The 18,577-nt window shown below is 39.0% G+C and overlaps 1 long non-coding RNA gene across 2 annotated transcripts in view; it reads left to right on the forward strand.

Moving 5' to 3' along the window:
* Positions 1 to 16,777, forward strand: part of LOC148185629 (uncharacterized) — a 65,852-nt gene extending 49,075 nt beyond the window's left edge. For both annotated transcript variants that reach the window (XR_015775762.1, XR_015775763.1), the window contains 4 exons: positions 7,748 to 7,841; positions 13,914 to 14,120; positions 15,301 to 15,366; positions 16,686 to 16,777. This is a non-coding gene — a long non-coding RNA (uncharacterized LOC148185629). The remainder of the gene's footprint in view (positions 1 to 7,747; positions 7,842 to 13,913; positions 14,121 to 15,300; positions 15,367 to 16,685) is intronic.
* Positions 16,778 to 18,577: the final 1,800 nt, after the last annotated feature.

Consider the following 18,577-nt stretch of genomic DNA (forward strand, 5'->3'; position numbering starts at 1 on the left):
ATTAATCCAACACGTTGGGTTTTTTTTTTTTAACTTTTGCAACAATTTATCTTTGTAAAAGGGGAGTTTTTAATCCCTCACCTGCCTAAAAAAGCAAAAACAGGTCAAGATTACAGCCTGAGGCTGATATGGCTTTCTGCCTGACAACCTCCATCCCCCCAGTTTAATATGCAAGTGAATTTTATGCAGTATATTTAGTAGGGGACCATGCTCCATCTCTCTTTTGGGTCAGGGGTACTTGGCCTAAAAAATGTTGAAGACGCCTCGAAAGTATTACTTACCTCATAGCTTGTTTTACTCTAAATGGAACCATAATATCCAAAATGAACATCATGCAGTATTTAAGAAGACTAGAAAATAGCGATTGAGATCATAAACTTATCAAGAAAATGTGAACTTAGGTAAGGAAATATGGTCATTTTGTCATAGACATTACTTCTTTTAGCAGCCAGTGGAATCGCCTGCTGGCCAGTAGCAAGAATGCAAGTTTAAGGCATTTCACATTGGCTTCATTTTTCAGACCCAGAGGCCACGTTCACTTCTTTTAAAAACTCTGTGGTTAAAAGATTATTTAGCTCCACACACTTTTCTTTCTCCAAATTTTTTTTTGACATCTTCCTACTTCTTAGTGCCATGTAATCATCACAAATGCCCTCCACTGCCATTTGCTAGAGCTGTTTTCTGTGTCCCTGTGAAAATCAACCAAGAAAAATGTGCAGTGGCTGTAATGTCAGCTATTTCTTCATGTGTGTGGCTCAAACACTAAATGTCAGGACATTTCACACTAGTAATTTGAGGCACATTGCTTGCAGCAATATAATGCTGCAGCAATGATAGACTGTACTACAATAATACTGATTGCTTCAACTTTTACTCGCTCTTTTACTGCTGCTTCAAAAAAAGTAAATGCCAGGAAGTAGCTATCACCATGGATACACATAATAGCCCTTTTGTGTTTTCCCTTCAATCAAAAACATCTTCCTGAAATGTGTTGTTATAAAAGTGTGTGTTATGAAATAGACAGTGCATTGTTCTTCTTTAAATTGATGCAGGCCATATACAAGTCAATGGGTTTAACCAAGACACACTAAAAAACTGACAGTCACCATTACACGAGTGAATGAAAACACACTTTTGTGCACACCTACACACACACACACACACACACACACAGCCATCCATTTTCACAGCATCCATTCATCGTATTCATCCCCTTAACACCCCTTATTTCCTCCCTCCTCTCCTCTGTTCCATTTCCCCGCCTCTAATTGCTCCGCCGGTTTCTCTTCCTTCAAATTCATTGCCTTTCATGCCTTCCACCTCTTATCACTGTGACTCGATATTTATCTCTGCACTGTTCTCGCTCTGATCACCTGTTCCCCTCTGCCTGCTCCCAGCTGTGTTTGTGCATTGCAGTCCATGCACTGAGATGAGATGGCTTTAACAGCTGAGACACAACCACCAATCTATCTATAAATCAATCATGCCATCACCTGCTGGCACTTCTGTGTGTGTGTGTGTGTGTGTGTGTGTGTGTGTGTGTGCGTGCGTGCGTGCGTGCGTGCGTGCGTGTGTGTGCTTGCATTCATAGACACGCCTTTCATTTGCCATTTTTCTTCAGCATCTTTTTTTTTCACCCGTTATTGAATTTTAAACTCCGTCAGGGTTTGTGGAGTAGTTTGGTCTCCTTAGTGTAACATCTGCTTTGTTGTTGCGTCTCTCCTTATGCGAACATGTGTGCAGGTGCATCAGCAGACGCATGAGTTTATATATGAATGTATGTGTGTGAGAAGGTGTGATTGCGTATGCCTGCTCGAGCGCTTGACTGCTCCTCCTTTCAGCTCGACTTGTTTATCTTCCCCTCCTACCTTTATTTGCTGAAAGGCTCAGTCCCAGAAGGCTTGTGACAGTTTTACTTGTCAAACGTGTGTTTGCATTTCCTCCTCCGTGTGTCTCGTCTGTCTCTCCCCGCTGTTGGTTCCATCTCATTCACATTTAAAGTTTTTTCGACTTGTCCCACTCCTCGGTTTGGAACAAGCTGGAAATGTCGGCTAATAATGAGCATGAAGTGATGGATAAAATGATGGACATTATAGCATTATGGTCCTGTTATGGGTGACACTAAAATATGGAAATGTCATGCCATGTTTGAACAAAGACTTTTAGAGGTCCAAAGTTTGCATCAGTAATGTGAAGATGCTTTCAGATGTTAAGCTGGGGAGGACTTTCACTATATTGACATTTTGATAACTTACTTGACATTTTGGTGATTTCTAGATGAGTGGTTCTAAAATTGTATATGAATTGTAATTGTGAGTTTGTCGTGGAATTTTGCCCATTAAATATACTATTCAAGTATTTTCTAAAGAACAAATCTGAAGAATGTACTTTAGATTTTGTAAAATGTTTCACTAACAATGTGCCTTGGAAGTAGGGTGACTTGATTATGACAAAAATAATAATCACGATTATTTTATTATTATTATTATTGTTATTGAACTGGACACTGGATGTCCTTTAACCTTAAATATAAGTGAACTGAAAAAAATGATGGCTTTGTGGTGCAGCAATGACTTTAACACATCTTGCACATTACCGTAGTTTGTTCACATTCACATAATAATAAAACCTAACCCAACTAATACAATTTAGCAATATATAACAGTTACTGTATCAAGGAGCAATGATGTTTCACTAGCTCAGGAGGGACTCAGCAGACAGACATTTCTCCATTATCTGTTCAGAAGCAGCTGGGAGTGTCAGTACAATGAAAAAAGCTGGTCCACCTTAACAGTCCACCTTAAGGGAGCCTGGTCTGTTTCCAGTGGAAAGCTAACTTAGCTTGCTAACTTCAGGGCTGACCTCTGTCACTTTAATCATTAGCTGGCAAGCGAGACAAGAGAACGTGTCTCAGGTCTTTAAGAGTTGTAGTATTTATTCACTGACAAATAGCCTAAGCTGTTTGACACATCACACAGCCGCGTTTTACATCATACTCTCTGCTCCTCTCACTGCAGCCTCACTGTCACCATCACCAGCACATACAAGTCTGCTCCCCCGCTCGTGCTTGTTGTTGCTTGTGCTCTCTCTCTCGCTGCACATGCTGTTTGAATCCAAATTGAGACACAACCAGAGTTTAAAAACAACCAGAGAGGCAGCGCGTCATGACTGGCTATTTTCAACCAGTGCTGAAACTGGTGGAAAACCACTGGACTGTGGATGGACAGGTCTAGCACTAGGAAAGGGTGCCCTTGATTTACAAAATAAAAGACAAAACGGGAGCAGCAGTTAAACTCATCATGCTGCACAAAATCGTTTTATCTCGAATATCTTGAAAATCGAGGTAAGCCAAAATTGTAATCGAAATTCGATTAATTGCTGAGCCCTACTTGGACGCTAGTAACCAGCATTACGTGACCAGTATTTATGAGAGCAAGGGGTAAAGTATAGTACATGCTGTACAATATTTTAAATGTGGAATGATCAGGTATATGAAAAATTATTAGACCTATGAAAAGAGAAGTATGGAGCGTGTGTTTCTGTGGGACAACGATGTGAGGTAGTCCCTTTTGTAAGTGCTCCCAGAAAGTGTGTTGAGGTGTAATCATTACTGGTGTTTGTACTTTATCTCACTTCCTCTGCCACACACATTCTGCTTCTCCTCTTTATTCTTTAGATGAGAAACCAGATGAGGAGTACAGGAACTGTAGACTCAACTGTGAATATGACAACTCTGTCACAGATGATAACAGTGTTCCCACACTCATCATCACAGGGAAAATCTCCTTGCCTGAACAGGTGAGAATGGAAACCTGGCCAGCGTATACTGTGTTATAAGTGCCAGGTTTCATATGATTTTATACACTGACAAGAAATTGTTTTGTTCTCCAAGTTGTCCAAAGGAAACAAACTGAAGCTTTTGTGTGGTTTCTGTCTTGAAAATCCTACAAGGCAGAAGCACAAAGACAGAATAAGATTAATAGCTCAAAACGGAAAAGGAGCCGGAACATCCAAGTGACTTGATCCATTTAGCTGACAGTCTGGCTCACATTAGAAATGAAACAAAGTGACAGCCAACACATCACTCCCATGTTTGTGTGTTTTACATGATTAAATGATGGAGGGAGTTTTAAATCAAGCTTAACCTGCCTTTCATTGTCTGAAAGACACTCCCATCAATTAATGACAACTTCTCCACATATATCAGCAGTTGTTTAAAACACAAATCCCCTCCTTGTTGGACACGTTCTGTTACACTGCTGCTTCGCTCTTGTTCATATCAGAAGCACAGTTATCAGACTTCCACTTTAACCATAATATAATAATTTAATTCTACATATTTAATAACCACGTTAATTATATAATTCCCATTTAGTCATGTCAAGTCATGATTCGTATCAATTTTGCATATTTTGCTGGATTTTTTTCACCGTGACAGTGGAGTTTCCTACTGAGTGCACCATTGCAATTTCTTTTTGGTCCATGTGAATTGATCACAAGAGACTACTTTTACACAAACTGTACAAGTAAGTTTTATCTAAGAACTGTAATCCTGTTAAAAACAATACGTCCTTATACCTAAATGACAATATAGGTTGCCAATTGCTACCTAAATAATATATATGACTGTTGGAAAGTACTGGAAACAGCTGCACATTTTTATAGAACTCAAGCTACATGCAATAACTACTATTTTACATTGTGGTACCATTGCAGTTTTGTTAGGTTTTGACATAGCTAATTGGTTAGCTTAAAGAAAACGAGATTTGGGTTAAATTAAGTACATTTGTTAAGTTACATAGGAAAGTAAGTTACAATAATAAACATTGACTTTTGGTTTCACCCGGGACACAAACAGTGGTCTCCTGGGTAAAAGTCTTCTGTTTGTTTGACCCATCAATCCAACTTTTTCACCTCCTTACCACGGAGGTATAAAAGAGAAGTCATAGCGTCATATTGCATCATATCATTGGGGTACAACACATGTAGTAAAATCTAGTATACACTTTCCAAATGGCTAAATAGCTGGCACATTGTTGTAGAACATGGGGATAAGTGATTTGTGTCACAGAGGCATCCACAATTGGACTTTGGTCAAAATATATTGAGAAAGATATTGGTAGGAATGATAATTCTGCAATTATTGAAAAGAGCCTCAATGAGAGATCAATAATAACCACTCTCCATATGAAAATAGTCGACAACTATCCATTTGAGCGCACCCAAAAAGGTGAAAAGCACCTGAGCTGAACCAGCCCCTTTATTTCTAGTGCCATCTGCTGTAACCCTCCAACATTGTGACTGCAAATACATTGGCTTTTTGTCGCACTTACTACGTCACCAGACTTTCTTGTTTTGCTTCCATCATTAATACCATGATCACCAGAGATTGTCGCGATACAGTTCAGGGGAATATGAGTCGCAACAAGGTGCCTGCACAAACGACCTAAAAAGTCTACAAGCCATTTTTCATGTTATTTTTGAGAATACTTTCTGGAAAAGTAATATGCCCCCCTAAAAGCTGCAATCCAGTCTGTATTGTTTGTAAAGTACATACAGTATACTTTGTATATAAACAACCACAGTTGCAAACAAATTGATCCATTCCAGTATATCATGTTTTTGTTCTTTCTTCTTGGTATCCTAGCTCTCCTCTTTCCATCAGGTCCTCTCTGTATTGATTTGTCTCTCCACAGGCTGAAGCAGACCATGTAAAAGAAGTATTTTGAGAAGTATTCAGAGACTTGAACTTTAATTTTGTCTGTGTGGAGTCATCTCTGTCTGCTACCTAGATGATATTTTAGATAACTAAATCAAGAATATCACATATCGAGACTGACTTGATCCCAATCCACCCATTAACTTTTTCATTTGCATCATGCTGAAGAGATTTCCCTCATTATGTCTGTGAAGTCGGAATAACGTGGAACATCTAATGTTTGTAGTCGACCTTTTATGCTATTATTGTCACTCTCATACCACTGTTTGCTTTCTTTATTTGAAAACTTAGAGAGAAGTTGAGCTTGTTTTTGGTTAAGTTAAGCAGAGCATATAAGGAGATACTTTTTTTGCTTCATAGCTTTGCATTCCTTTGTTTCCATGTGTGGTGTGTGTGTGTGTGTGTGACTGATCCCATCAGCGGGTTAGTAGAAGTCTGCATACTTTGGCAGCACAACAAAGGCATATTAAAGCTCTTGAACTACTCAGGTTTTCACTTTTCTCTCTGCATGAGGTGCTCTATTTTGTGTGGCTCTGGCAACATGAGTCACGTTGCTGCAGTACTGCAAGCACTACTCAGAGCTGTTATAATCAATATTTTCATCTTGACAGTTGGTCAGATGAGTACTTCTACAGGGGTCACTCGGCGTTATTAACTCACAGAGATTAATGTGCGTTAATAACTATTATTATTTTGATTTTCCAGCCCACATCTTTACTTTTTAGGTTCACTCAGTGCTCTCATCAGTGTAATTTTCAACCACAGCAGGCAGCTATTTCTGTTAAAAAGCTCAGATAACCCCACTGTAGACTACTTGCCCAACGGTGTTAGTTTTGTTGGCTTCGTCCAGACATGGGTATGTTTTAAAACACTGTTTTTGCCCCTTTGTTATCTAAAAAATCCCTGCGTCTCAGCCTGCTAAATCAACAGGCGGCGATATAATTGTAACTCCAAAGCTACTTAAAGAAGAAGTAGATGTTGGCCAATTAAAATCCTGAAAAAAAAGTTAACACCACTACTAAACACCAATTGGCAGCCAAACAACGTTAACAACAAGCTAAACATACTATAGGGGAGCATTTAGCAGATCATTGCTGGTTATATCCTTCAGGGGTTGGTGGAAACCCAACAGAGCTCAAATGTAGTAATATGTACCTTCATGCATCAGACAGCCAGAAAAAAACTCCAAAGCAATGTGAATGTTACCTGGTTACCAATCAGAAATATAAATAAGCAACTGTTTGCCAACAGGTTCTGCATTTAAGCTGTAAGGCGAGTAATAAGTGTGGCTAAAAAAAACATTTATGCAGGTTAATTCTCTTTTTTTCTCTTCAGAAATATGTCACTGTTATATTTTGTACCGATATCACAACTATAGTGCTGTGAAGGAGACTGACAGGGTCATTCATTTGGCCTCTTTTACCAGAGTCTGGACGCGGATAAATCTGTTGGCTCCAAAGGCTTCTAAAATTACCTTAAAGCTATGACTTAATTTAAAAGCAAGCTTCCAAATATACCTTGATATCATGAAAAAGGAAAGGCGCTTCCTCTTAAGTGGTAGCAGTAAGTGTCATAGTTGGCCAGTACCACCTGTCGTGCCAGCCTTTCTGCTCATTTATGTTTCATGCTTTGTATATGGCTGCCAAGACCACTGAATCGACCGAAGTTGCACATACACAAACATTAATACACACACAGCATGACGACCATGAGACGTGATGGAAAATAATCTTTAGCACATGTGTTTTGGGGGTGCTTATGGATTACATCTCTGTGAATGTTTGTGTTTCCTCTTCTGTAAATGGGGGCTGTGGAGAACGACTCAAGTTAGCCCATATTTTGAGGATTCTCACAGCTGTCACTAAATGTTACTAAAGAGCAAAATCTCACAGTAAACACACCACAGGCTGCGAATAATATACTGTGCTGCTGCTTATTTGTCCAACAAACTAGAATCATTTCCTTGGCAGACACTAACATTGTCTGAACTTTTTATGCATTGAACTCTTTCATTCTGAACTCTTCCAGGACACTATTTTACCTGCACCATGTGGACTCCAAGAAGAAAAACCTGGTCCTCTTCAGAAGATAAGCTGCCAAAAGGCTGGTGCAATACTGCCAAGTGAGTGACCGTCTGGCCTTGTGTACCTGACCTCAGGTGGAGTATGCGTATATATGTGAGTCTGTGCGTGTGTGTGTGTGTGTGTGTGTACCCAGCACGACTAGCTGACAGCCACCTGCTGCCAGGCTTGCCTATCCACAGTCGCCAGCCTCACCTCCATATACAGAATCACTGACATTGTGAATGCGTGTGTCCTGTACGCAGAACCTCTTCCAAGTGCTTTTTTTTGGTGTACTTTATTATGTAACACTTTTTTTTGGTCAAATTACCACAGTATGAGGACTACAAGAGCACAAATCAGCTACCCGGCCTGCAGGCAGTTACTGCTCAAGAGGGGGTTTGGTATGTTACTGGGCTACTGGGTTAGGAGCATGGTGGCTCGTTGCTCAGCTCGGGATTTGTGTAGGTTACTGTGCTATTAGTTTAGCCCCTAACAAGAGTCTGTTGCTCCAGTGTCTCAGAGCAAATAAAATACTTTCAGTTATTCATGCTTTTGAAACCTAATTGGATATACTTCAAATTTGCGTGGCTGGTAAAAAAGACATTTTTCTGCAGTGTGACAATCTCAGCACACCTATTTATTTCTACTGCACCAGGACTTTAAGGTGCTTGTTGCGTTAGCAGTGTGAAGAATTGTCCACACTGATGTTAAAGTTTTACTTTGTAAGAGTTCACTAAAAACAAATGTACAAACTCATACAAAAGTAAAACACATTCTCCACTGAAGTGTTCGGCAGTGTATTTATCTGCCTGCGTTTTATTATCTTCTTATTTTGCTATGTTCAGCACAACACACAGTGAGGCTGAGACTTTATACAAATATAGTGACCAGACCAAAAGCAGCATGTATTTAAGAGGAAGCTACAAATATCCTGGACACACTGCCAAAAAAAACGAAAAAAAGATTTTGAATTTCAAGTAGGCTTTCACTCCTGGCTGGTGATATTGTTTCCAAACAGTAGACATTACTACAATCCTTAATAAAAGCAGTGCAGTAGTACAAAGAACAGTCTTTATATCTTTACAAAAGCATTAAAACTTTTTCAAGCTATGTTTTTGTTAGTAAGTTAGTTTTTTTTATTATATGGTTTCTTTCATATGGTTTAAAATATTTGATTAGCTTTTAAAGATTATAATGTACATTAAACAGTATGTCAACATTTGCATCCCACCCCAACAATAACAAAAATAGATAATAAAACTAATAACAATAATAAATAGAAAATAATAAAATGAAGCAACAAACCAGCTTATATACTGAAATTAAATAAATGAATAAAATAAAGATTCTACAGAAATTCTAAGTTGTGGTTATCAGTTTCAGGCAGTTAAGTTATATTTTTTGTAGTGAAAACATTATTGCAGCCATCCAGGAGTGGTTGCCATATTTTGGGGAATTTATTAAGTGAGCTGTGAGTGGTGTATCTGAGCTTTTCCAACTTCAAATGAACCGTCACACCCTCAACCCAGGGGCTATGCTTTTTTAAGTACTTAAATTAAAATGTGGGACATGAAAAATGGCCAAAAAACAAGTCATAATTACACACAGAGTTTGTTAAACAATACTTTTACTAAGTTTTTAATTTGTTAAAATCATCAGTTTCCTTTTTAAAACTATTTTTAAAAAATGATCAGTGACGTCAGACTGATTCTTTACTTTTACGTTTAGATATTTTCTGTCTTTCTGGGATGAGTCGATTGTTTTATTCTAATCCTGTTTTGTCTCCCTACCCTCTTCACCCCTGTGAACCAATTTCTCTCTCATCCCCATATGCATCACCTCCTCTGCCTTCCTTTTTCACTCCTCACCCTCCTGTCTGTTCTCCCGTTATCGTTTCCTTTTTTCTCATTCCGCTTTACCTATCTCTCTTCATCGTGTCATCCCTGTTACCCCCTCATGCTTTCATCTGTCTCTCTCTATTCTTACCCTTCATCCCGTATCTCTTCTGTCTTTCTCTCTCCTGTCATGCTTTCATCCCTCCCCTCTTATCCTCCCCGTCTCATCTCATCCCACTTTCCGCTCATCCTTTCATCCATTTCCCCGTTTGTCAGTTTAGTTACTTTACCGACTGCTTATCAGAGACGGTTTTCCCTAAACAGTGTACAAAATGTCACTTAAAAAAAATCCAACAGGCGCCAGTTCCTGCAGCCAAAGCGCATTGAGCTCTTAAATTGAAATGGAAAGCGCGCATATGATGTGATATAATCTAATCATAAATATCTGCAGCACATCCATTTCCTTATATCCGCTGCTCTTTCCTGCAGCACTCCTTTGTATAAGATTATGTATGGGCACAGGTCACTACAACTTCCTGGTTGAGGTTTTGGTGTTGGGTCAGCACCCAGTGATTGGATAACCCCAAGCGTACTGCCCTCACGGTCTCTGTCACATGTTGGTGCCCTAACGTGAGGTGTGTGTTTGTGCTTATGTACGCCAGGTTCATGCTCTTGTTCTTTTTGTCTTTTTAGAATAAGGACATCTTTGCAGAGTTTTTAAGACTTCTCCTTGAGCAGTAAAGACCTTGCACATCTATGGTACCACTGCACATGAAATTGTACTTATTCTGGATGATTAGACCTCTTCTCTGGTCTCTGTGGGAGTGTGCAAACCTGATTGACATGTCCCCCACTGTGCCGTAAGCTTTGTTGCACCTGTTCGAGTGGGAGAAATGACTCCTATATGGAGCTTTTGACCACTCGAACTGCGATGAAGCAATGTCTGACAAGGTCTTACATAAGGTGCAATTACCACTGGATTCATGCTACTCTGGTGATCGACAGTTAGTGGCGATAACTAGAGGCTGATATCTTTTCAGGATTTTCAGCAGATTTCAGCATTGTGCTACAATGTAAATGTATATAATGTATATAATATTTATGTTTGAATATTGAGTTCCAGGCTTTAAATGAAAACACAGAACAGGAATGTGACTTGGAGAGAGTCATTCTTCCAGGATAGGACAGGAGCAATAATCCAGTCCTGTGTCACCCTCCCACAGTAACATGCCACAAAATACTGCAATCCACAAATACAGGCAGCGCAAGAGGATACCGGAGGCAAATATTGATGTAGATTATGCGCAGTTTATCATGTTAAAAAAGAGTGCAGAAAAGCACTCGGCATGTTTTGTTAGACTTTAAGTATACAGACAATGTGTTTGGAGAAAAAGACCGAACGTTAACAAATCTCCATAGGGCACCTGTAAGGTGTAACCTGATGATGTCATAATGGAAGGGTGCGAATCACAGCGGAGCCAGGGGGAGCTTGGCTAGTGCTGTTTTTGCTATTTTCTGTATTTTCATCATCAGTGATCATGCTTAAAATTAGGCTATGACTGATGCATGAGTCATGCGTGAGGATGATTCATCAGTCGTCACTAATTCACCTCAACAAAGATACTTCATGCTATTCATGCCATCACCATGTGCAAATTCATAAACCTATCCCCCTCAGTTTGTAACAGATTTATTTAATTCTTTCTCAATTTTGTAGCCAGAATATAAACAAGGGATTTACTCGCAAATTTTGGATTTACCAAAAAATCTTAGCCAAAAGTGAGTTCCCCCAAAATCCATGATATAGTATTCACACTGTATCAGTTGGATATTTATTCATTTACTTGTTTATTTGACAAGGACAAATGCATAAAACATTGCTTTATATGTAAAATACAAAGTAGTAGTGATGTTAAAACAGGAAGTGTAGGATTTCTAAGCTTGGAGTGCTATAATACAGTAAAACAAAAGAACATATACAATAATCTACGGGCAAAAAGGGAGGTAGCTGAAAGTTAAAATTATTTGATAGAACGTCTGTGTTACAAACTTGGGAAACTGAAAGATGTTGGCATTTACGAGGTAGGGAGGCGCAAACAAGGTGATGATATCTGATGTGTTATGAAAAATGAAGGATCTGATGTCTGTGGAGCTTTACAAATACTTTGGACTAAAAGTTTGGATGTCTTTATCTCTTTTGCTTTCAACCAGTTATTTGCATATCTTTCGAGTCCCAAACTTTATGGCAATTTATAATTAAATGGCTGGACCCTTAAAAACTATTTCTAAGCAGCTCCTTGTCCTTGTCTTTCCTGTTGTACCACTACATGGACAGTATTCAGTGTCCAATAGGCGACACACACACACTGTCATGGACAAATCTATAGATGCACACACTCGCCCACACATGCACACACATCTCACCTGTCAGACAAATATAGCTCAGGACAAGCCGCCCTCACTCGCAGCATGAGATGCAGCCAAGGTCCAAAGGTGATTGAGTACAGGTGTTGGGTGTGCGTGTGCTGCTTCTTTTTGTGTGTGCGGGAGAGAGCATCTGCCTCCATCCGGCCACGTGGCGACTCTGAATAGCCTCCATCTCGGCTTCACTACAATTAGAGTAAAAGTGACGCGTTGCTCCAAGGCGCCGCAATTAGGCTGAGTCACGTCAGTGCTGGACAGCTCTGATGAAGGGCTATTAGAGAGCCAGGGATGATGGAGGCACTCATCACCCCCCCCCTCCACCTTTACTACCGTCACCATCATCACCATTCGTCACCACAATCCCCTCCACATGGTCCACTCCCCCCACCCTCCTCCTCCACATCCATCACCATTACTACCAAACTTTCCCAGGCAACTACTCTGAGCAAGAGCCATTCTAACCTGGCAGCTCTCCCCCTGCCATTTTTCCCTCCTCTCTTTTCTGCATCTGTCTCATTTCCTGCCACGGATTCATATATATTTCGGGATAAGTGCTCTCCATGAATCTTCCACCTGCTTTCCCTCTCTGTCTATCTCTCTCTCTCTCTCTGCCTTTTCCAACTTTCTATCCTTCATCCACTCTCCTTCCTTCTGTTCATCCGCATGTCTATTCATCTTTCTCTCTCTAGCTTCTGTGAGTGCTTCGCTCTCCCCCTTCCTTCCGTTTTTTTTTCCTCCTCAGAGCCATGCACCTCTTTTAATAGCTCGATTTCTCTTATTCTCCCCTTATCTTCTCCAATTTGATGCATTTCACCTGGCTTGAATCATTTTGCCCGTATCAATCCATCTCCTCCTCCCTCACTCTTCTGCTCCCACACCCGTTTTAATACCTTCCTCCAAAGCCTCCATTTGTTTCTAAAATTGAATATTTTGGGTGCCTTCTAGGAACACTGACTCACTAAAGTATTAGTTTAAAAAGAGAGTTTGGAGGTACTGTGAGGTTTAAACTGATGTTCTTACAGACTTGTTTCAATTTTTTGGGTTATTTATTTATGGTTGTTGATCTAACAAAATACTTTCATCTAGTGACATTTAGTGTAACTAAAACAATTCAACACCTCATTGGTTAAATGCCATTTTTGACTCTTTAATATTTGTTTGAATTCAGTTGTTCGATTACATCATTGTTGTTACACTGATTCGGTATTATATTTTTAAAAAAGGAAAATTTTACTGACTTAATTATTGGACATTTGTTGTCTCTAAAATATAAAATCTGTTTTAGTTCTTGCAAAGTTCTTAGTAGCTATAAATTTGTTTAAAAAGTTGCAGTTCATGAAATCAGGGCACACCAGAAGTCAGTAAAACCCTTAAAGTGCAAATGAATTACTGAGAAACACTTAAGTTGCCTACAATCATAAATAAAACATTTAAAAAATCATCAAAAAAATAACAGCAGCATCACACTAATTACAGAAACAACAGTGTCAATAGAGCAAGCAATCAAATTATGTCTTAGAGGGTTTTTTTGCAGTTTAGCCTTGGATTGAAACACTGTCTAATGATAGCTGTCCAATTTGGCTCTTCTCTTGATAGTGAGCATGCCAAATGTTTTTTTTTCACTGTTAGGTCAATTTGTGTGATTCTCACCAGCTTTTATGCAGCAGCTACACCTAGTACTTGTTAGGTGTTAATATGTAGTAACAATTGAGCTTTTTTGTTTTAATATGTATATTTTTATTTTAAAAAGCCCTCATTCTCAGCCAAGGTTTAAACAGCTGGTGCAACAGGCTGCTTGATGAAAAAGACTATAGCTATCTATTTCTCCCTGAATCTCTTTGTCTCTCCCTTTGTGTCTCAACCACTGTCCAGCACACCTCTAAAAAAACATCCAGGCCATCATGGAGAGCCAAATCGAAAGAGAGCCAAAGGCGTGTTTGTGCCAGCAGGCAGGAAACACCTGCTGTGCTGCCTGGATGACCTTAACATACCTGCACCTGACCACTTTGGCTCCCAGCCACCACTGGACTGCGGCTTCTGTTGTCGCCACAGTCAACAGAACCTTACATTTTTTTCGTGGTAAGTGAGAGCATTTTGGTCAGGGCGCAAGTGCAAGTCTGTGTGTAGGTGTGTGTAAGATCACTGTAAAACAGGGGTGTAATGTTACACAGAAGCTATAGTTCAGTGTAAGCTCTGTACAAGTTCATTTACTTTGAAAAGACAGTAGTTATGCCCATTGGCAACTTTGGTGAACTATTTTCATATTAGTAAAAAGAAGTAAAAACACTTTCCCAAAAGGCAACAGGTCACAGCAGGCTGTAAAACTGAAAAGCATCTAATGCTAGAACTAAAAATCCAAAATAATATATATATTTTTTTTTTAAAAGCACCCAAACAAATGTTATCCTGGCATATCTGGTGTTGCTGTTGAATGTGTGTTAGCGTGTTGGATGGGTCTCTATTCACATATCCTACAACTGTAGAGCAATCTGCATCTATCAATCTACATACTGTGTATTCTGCATCCAGCTGCATGCATGAAGGTTTTGGCATTAATACAAAAACCATACATCCGTCTTATTCTTGTGAATGTAAAATCTCAAGAGGGCCTTGAGGGAATTTCTTCAAAGTTGGCACAAACATCAGTTTGAACTACAGGATGAACTGATTTCAATTTTGATGGTCAAAAGTCAACGTCACAGTGACCTCACAAAACACGTTTTAGGCTGTAACAAAAGAAGTCATAATTTTAGACAAAATTTTACACAAATCAGAAATAGGATAAAAGGTTGAAGGACAACTTCACTGGGACATCCTAATATTCAGCAAAAATACTTTTCTGGTCATTACTCAAGTCGTACCGGGACAACGCAAGTAGAGAGTTTTCACCACATCCTGAATTAGTGACAATAATTTTGGGTGCTTACCATAAAAACGATCTCTTTAACAAACATCAGGGCGATGAGAACTACCTTTAGCGCCAGAAACTGTCTTTGGGAAAAATTTATTTGATTTGAGTTTTTAGTTCGTTCTATCTCCCATTCACTAGCATGGAGGGGCGGGCTTTATGACCTATACTGCAGGCAGACACTAGGGGGCAATCCAGATTGAAATGTTACACTTTGGAGCAACTGTCATGTTGTCCGTCTTTATATACAGTCTAGATTCTGTATCCTTACATTGTTCCTGATAGAATTTTGCTGTGTGTGGGTGTGGTTGTGGGTGCATGTGCATGTGTTTGTGCATGTGTGCATCTCAGCTTGTAGGACGTGTGTTTGCTGGCGTCGATGGAGCCCCCTGTTGGAGGGAGGACTCCCACATTCTGGTCAGTATGACCTTCCCTAATGTACTCTAAGTCCTCTCCTCTCACTGCTACTGCAACTCACTTCTCTCCTAAATATACACTTTCCCTATTTAGTCATATGCCCTATTTTTCAATAGCTATAATTTCAGAATGTCTGTATTTATTTTGTTGTGTGGTTTATTACATTACAAATAAAGTTCTCCAGTGCTGTTTGAAAAACAGAAATGTATTTTTCTTTGTACTTTTTCATTACAGAACAGTCTGTCATTGAGACACATACAATATGTAATGATAAAAGGGTTGTTTCAATAGGGTCATTGAAATGAAAAGGATTCAGGCCTCTGTTTTTGCTACCAAACATCCTTATTATGTTTTCTATTTTTTACACTGCATTGTGGTGCGCTGAAAACTAACATTATTGTTATCAACCCAGGCTTTGTGAACATGGTAATTGCACCTGATTTAATTAAAAGAGCCTCAATCTGTCTGTTTTCTACACTTTCTGTCCTTCATTCACTCTCATCTACCAACTGTACCCCCTGTCTCTGTGCATTTCGCCATGGTTACACCCAGTAATGTCCTTGTTCCTCCTATCTGACATTTTATCCTCCTCCATCACCCTTTGCCATCCGCCTTTCCATCTCCCCACACTGGAATTACCCTGATTATGATTATAGCTGTGATGATAATGATAACCACTGCAAAATTGCACTCTCTCTCTCATATCCAACACCCAGGAGATTATGATTGACTGAAAGGCTGCCTGAAAATGTTTCCCCCATCTCATTTTTTTCAGATTCCCTCAATTTCTCTTTGTTTCTTTCTCTTTTTTGGTTTCATTTGGCTTTTTTATACTTTCCCTGCTCTCACCACTCATCGCTCGCTCCCTCTCCAGCTCACCTCTTGTCTCCTTTCAGTCTTTTTCAATTTTCTGGCAGTCTTTCATCTCTGTTGTTGTGCTCCTTTCAACCTTCCCTGGTCCGTCTTACCTCTGCCACTTGTCCTCGTCTCTCTCCTCTCCCAGCCCCTTATTTGTTCTTGTCTTCCTCTCTCTGCTCTTGTCATCTTGTGCCTGCTCATTCTGTTGCCAGAAAGAAACAAGATACATTTGCTTTTTAGCCATGTTGCATTCAGGAAATAATTACAGAGTCGCCTTGCCTCTTGAATTTGTGAAGTGGACAACATGAAAAGGCTTTGTTACTGTCCTTTATCTTTCATTGATGTATGCCCGTTCCTCATGCATTTCATGTTATTCCTTCATTTTTCTTTACCTGTATAACATTGAAATCTATGTCATTTACAAGAGGAACAAAACCTGAACAGACTGTCCCCACACGCAGGAGTCCCAGATCAGGCTGCAGAACCATGATCAACCAAAGGCAACAGAGGATGAAGGAGGAGGTGAAGCCCGCTGGAGAAATTCTGACTCAGGCAAACTTAAAACTTTATTATGCTGTTAAAGCTTTTCTTCCCACACAAGACAAATTTTGGCTCATTTTTTTTAAAGTTTGAACTTGTGCTCAAACTGTTCACAGCTGCCATAGACTGAGGAAGTATTTGGCACTTTGCCTCATTAAACTAAAAGTAACACAAAATCTATTTGCTTCCAGCCCTCCAAATTCCATTATTATGTGCTCTTAATCTTTGTCGGCTTTGATTTACTATAATCATTTTACTATATTTTACAGTATTTCTGTATTAGGGCAACAACTTTAGAGAAACTTTTTTTTTTAACTATGAGGCAAAGAGGGGAGCAAATCGTCACTCTCTGGCTGTGTATGGTTTTAGGGGCTATAAAACTGAGCTGAAAACAGTCACATAAACAATGAGGGGAAAGGAAAACTACCCTTTGACAGTTTTGTATTCTGTCATGCTGAAGTCAAGACCAGTCTCTTTCCTGGTCCTGACTTCAGAAGCTGAGTCTCTCACAGTCCTCAACCTTAGCAGAACTCATCATGTGTTATCAAGTATGGGTCTACATTATTTATTTTACAGTTTTTGTTTATTAAAATTTCCATGGGCATACAGAGATTGATTGAAGTTCTATATATACACGGGTAAATACAATTTCCTTTATAGTAATAGTGATAATGAAAATCGTGTTAAAAAGGTAACTAAAAGTAAACAAATAAAATAATAATAATAATAATGTGAGGGAGATGGTAATGGTGATACAAAAAAGTAAAAATTATCAATAATATATAATAAATAAGTAAAAAAAATAACATTTACGGGAAAAATAATAATAATAAGCATAAATGACGAGAAAAAATGAATGATTCCATACTTTTTCCTGTGCTACATTCTGTAGTTAAATTATCAATTTCCTTCCATTAAGCCTGGAGGTGGGATGTACAGATAAACCATTGCAGCAAGAGATTTCTATCTTAGTTCCTGTGGTGATGTATAACAAGCGTGCTCGTTCAAAATATAAACTAATCTGTTTCAATATGTTATTTAGTTTAATATTCAAAATGATTTTCATATTAAAGTTTCTATAAGCAATTTTTTTTTTTTTTTTTTTTTTATCCACAGGGACAAATGCACGTGTCTCAATATTAAGTTGGGCATGTCCCCTGCTTCCCCCTGAAAATCAATGCTTATTTATATGAGGATAAACTCAATTATATATTTGCTTTTTTATCAACCTCCCCATAATCTCCCTCTGGATGTTTCAGGGCCTGCTGAGAGCTGCCCCAGACTTCCCTTAAACAAAAAGCACCATCCGCAGGCTGGATCCTTTAGTGCTTCAGGTAACCAGCATCTTTGTCTCTCCTTTTTTGTGTATATTTTCTTCTCTCACTCGCTCAATCAAGTTGTTTCATTGCTCCCTCCACATTATTGTCTGCCCAGACTCATGATATCATCAGCTGGATATTTGAATATCAATACTGTGTGAGCACCGCAGTCCCATCTATCTTTGTGTGTAATCTCCTCGGTATTATCCACTCCACAGTATAAACATAGATTACACATAATTTCTACTACAATAACACATAGCTAAATCTTGATATGAGCATGGCATTCGTGAGAGAGTTTCCACTCTAAATGGAATTATTGATCAACTTATAGAGAATGCATCAGGGCTGGGTTGACATTTTTATGGAAAATCTTTTGACTGGATCTAATGGCTCAATTGAAATCAAGTCCAAAGTTATTACAGTTTTAACATAATTATAGCTTACATTCGACGCTCTAATCAATGCTAATAAAGAGGCAGATAATGGTATAA

This window comes from Plectropomus leopardus, chromosome 23, assembly GCF_026936395.1.
Source record: "Plectropomus leopardus strain MGB_pleo_1.0 chromosome 23, ASM2693639v1, whole genome shotgun sequence".
Lineage (NCBI taxonomy): Eukaryota > Metazoa > Chordata > Actinopteri > Perciformes > Serranidae > Plectropomus > Plectropomus leopardus.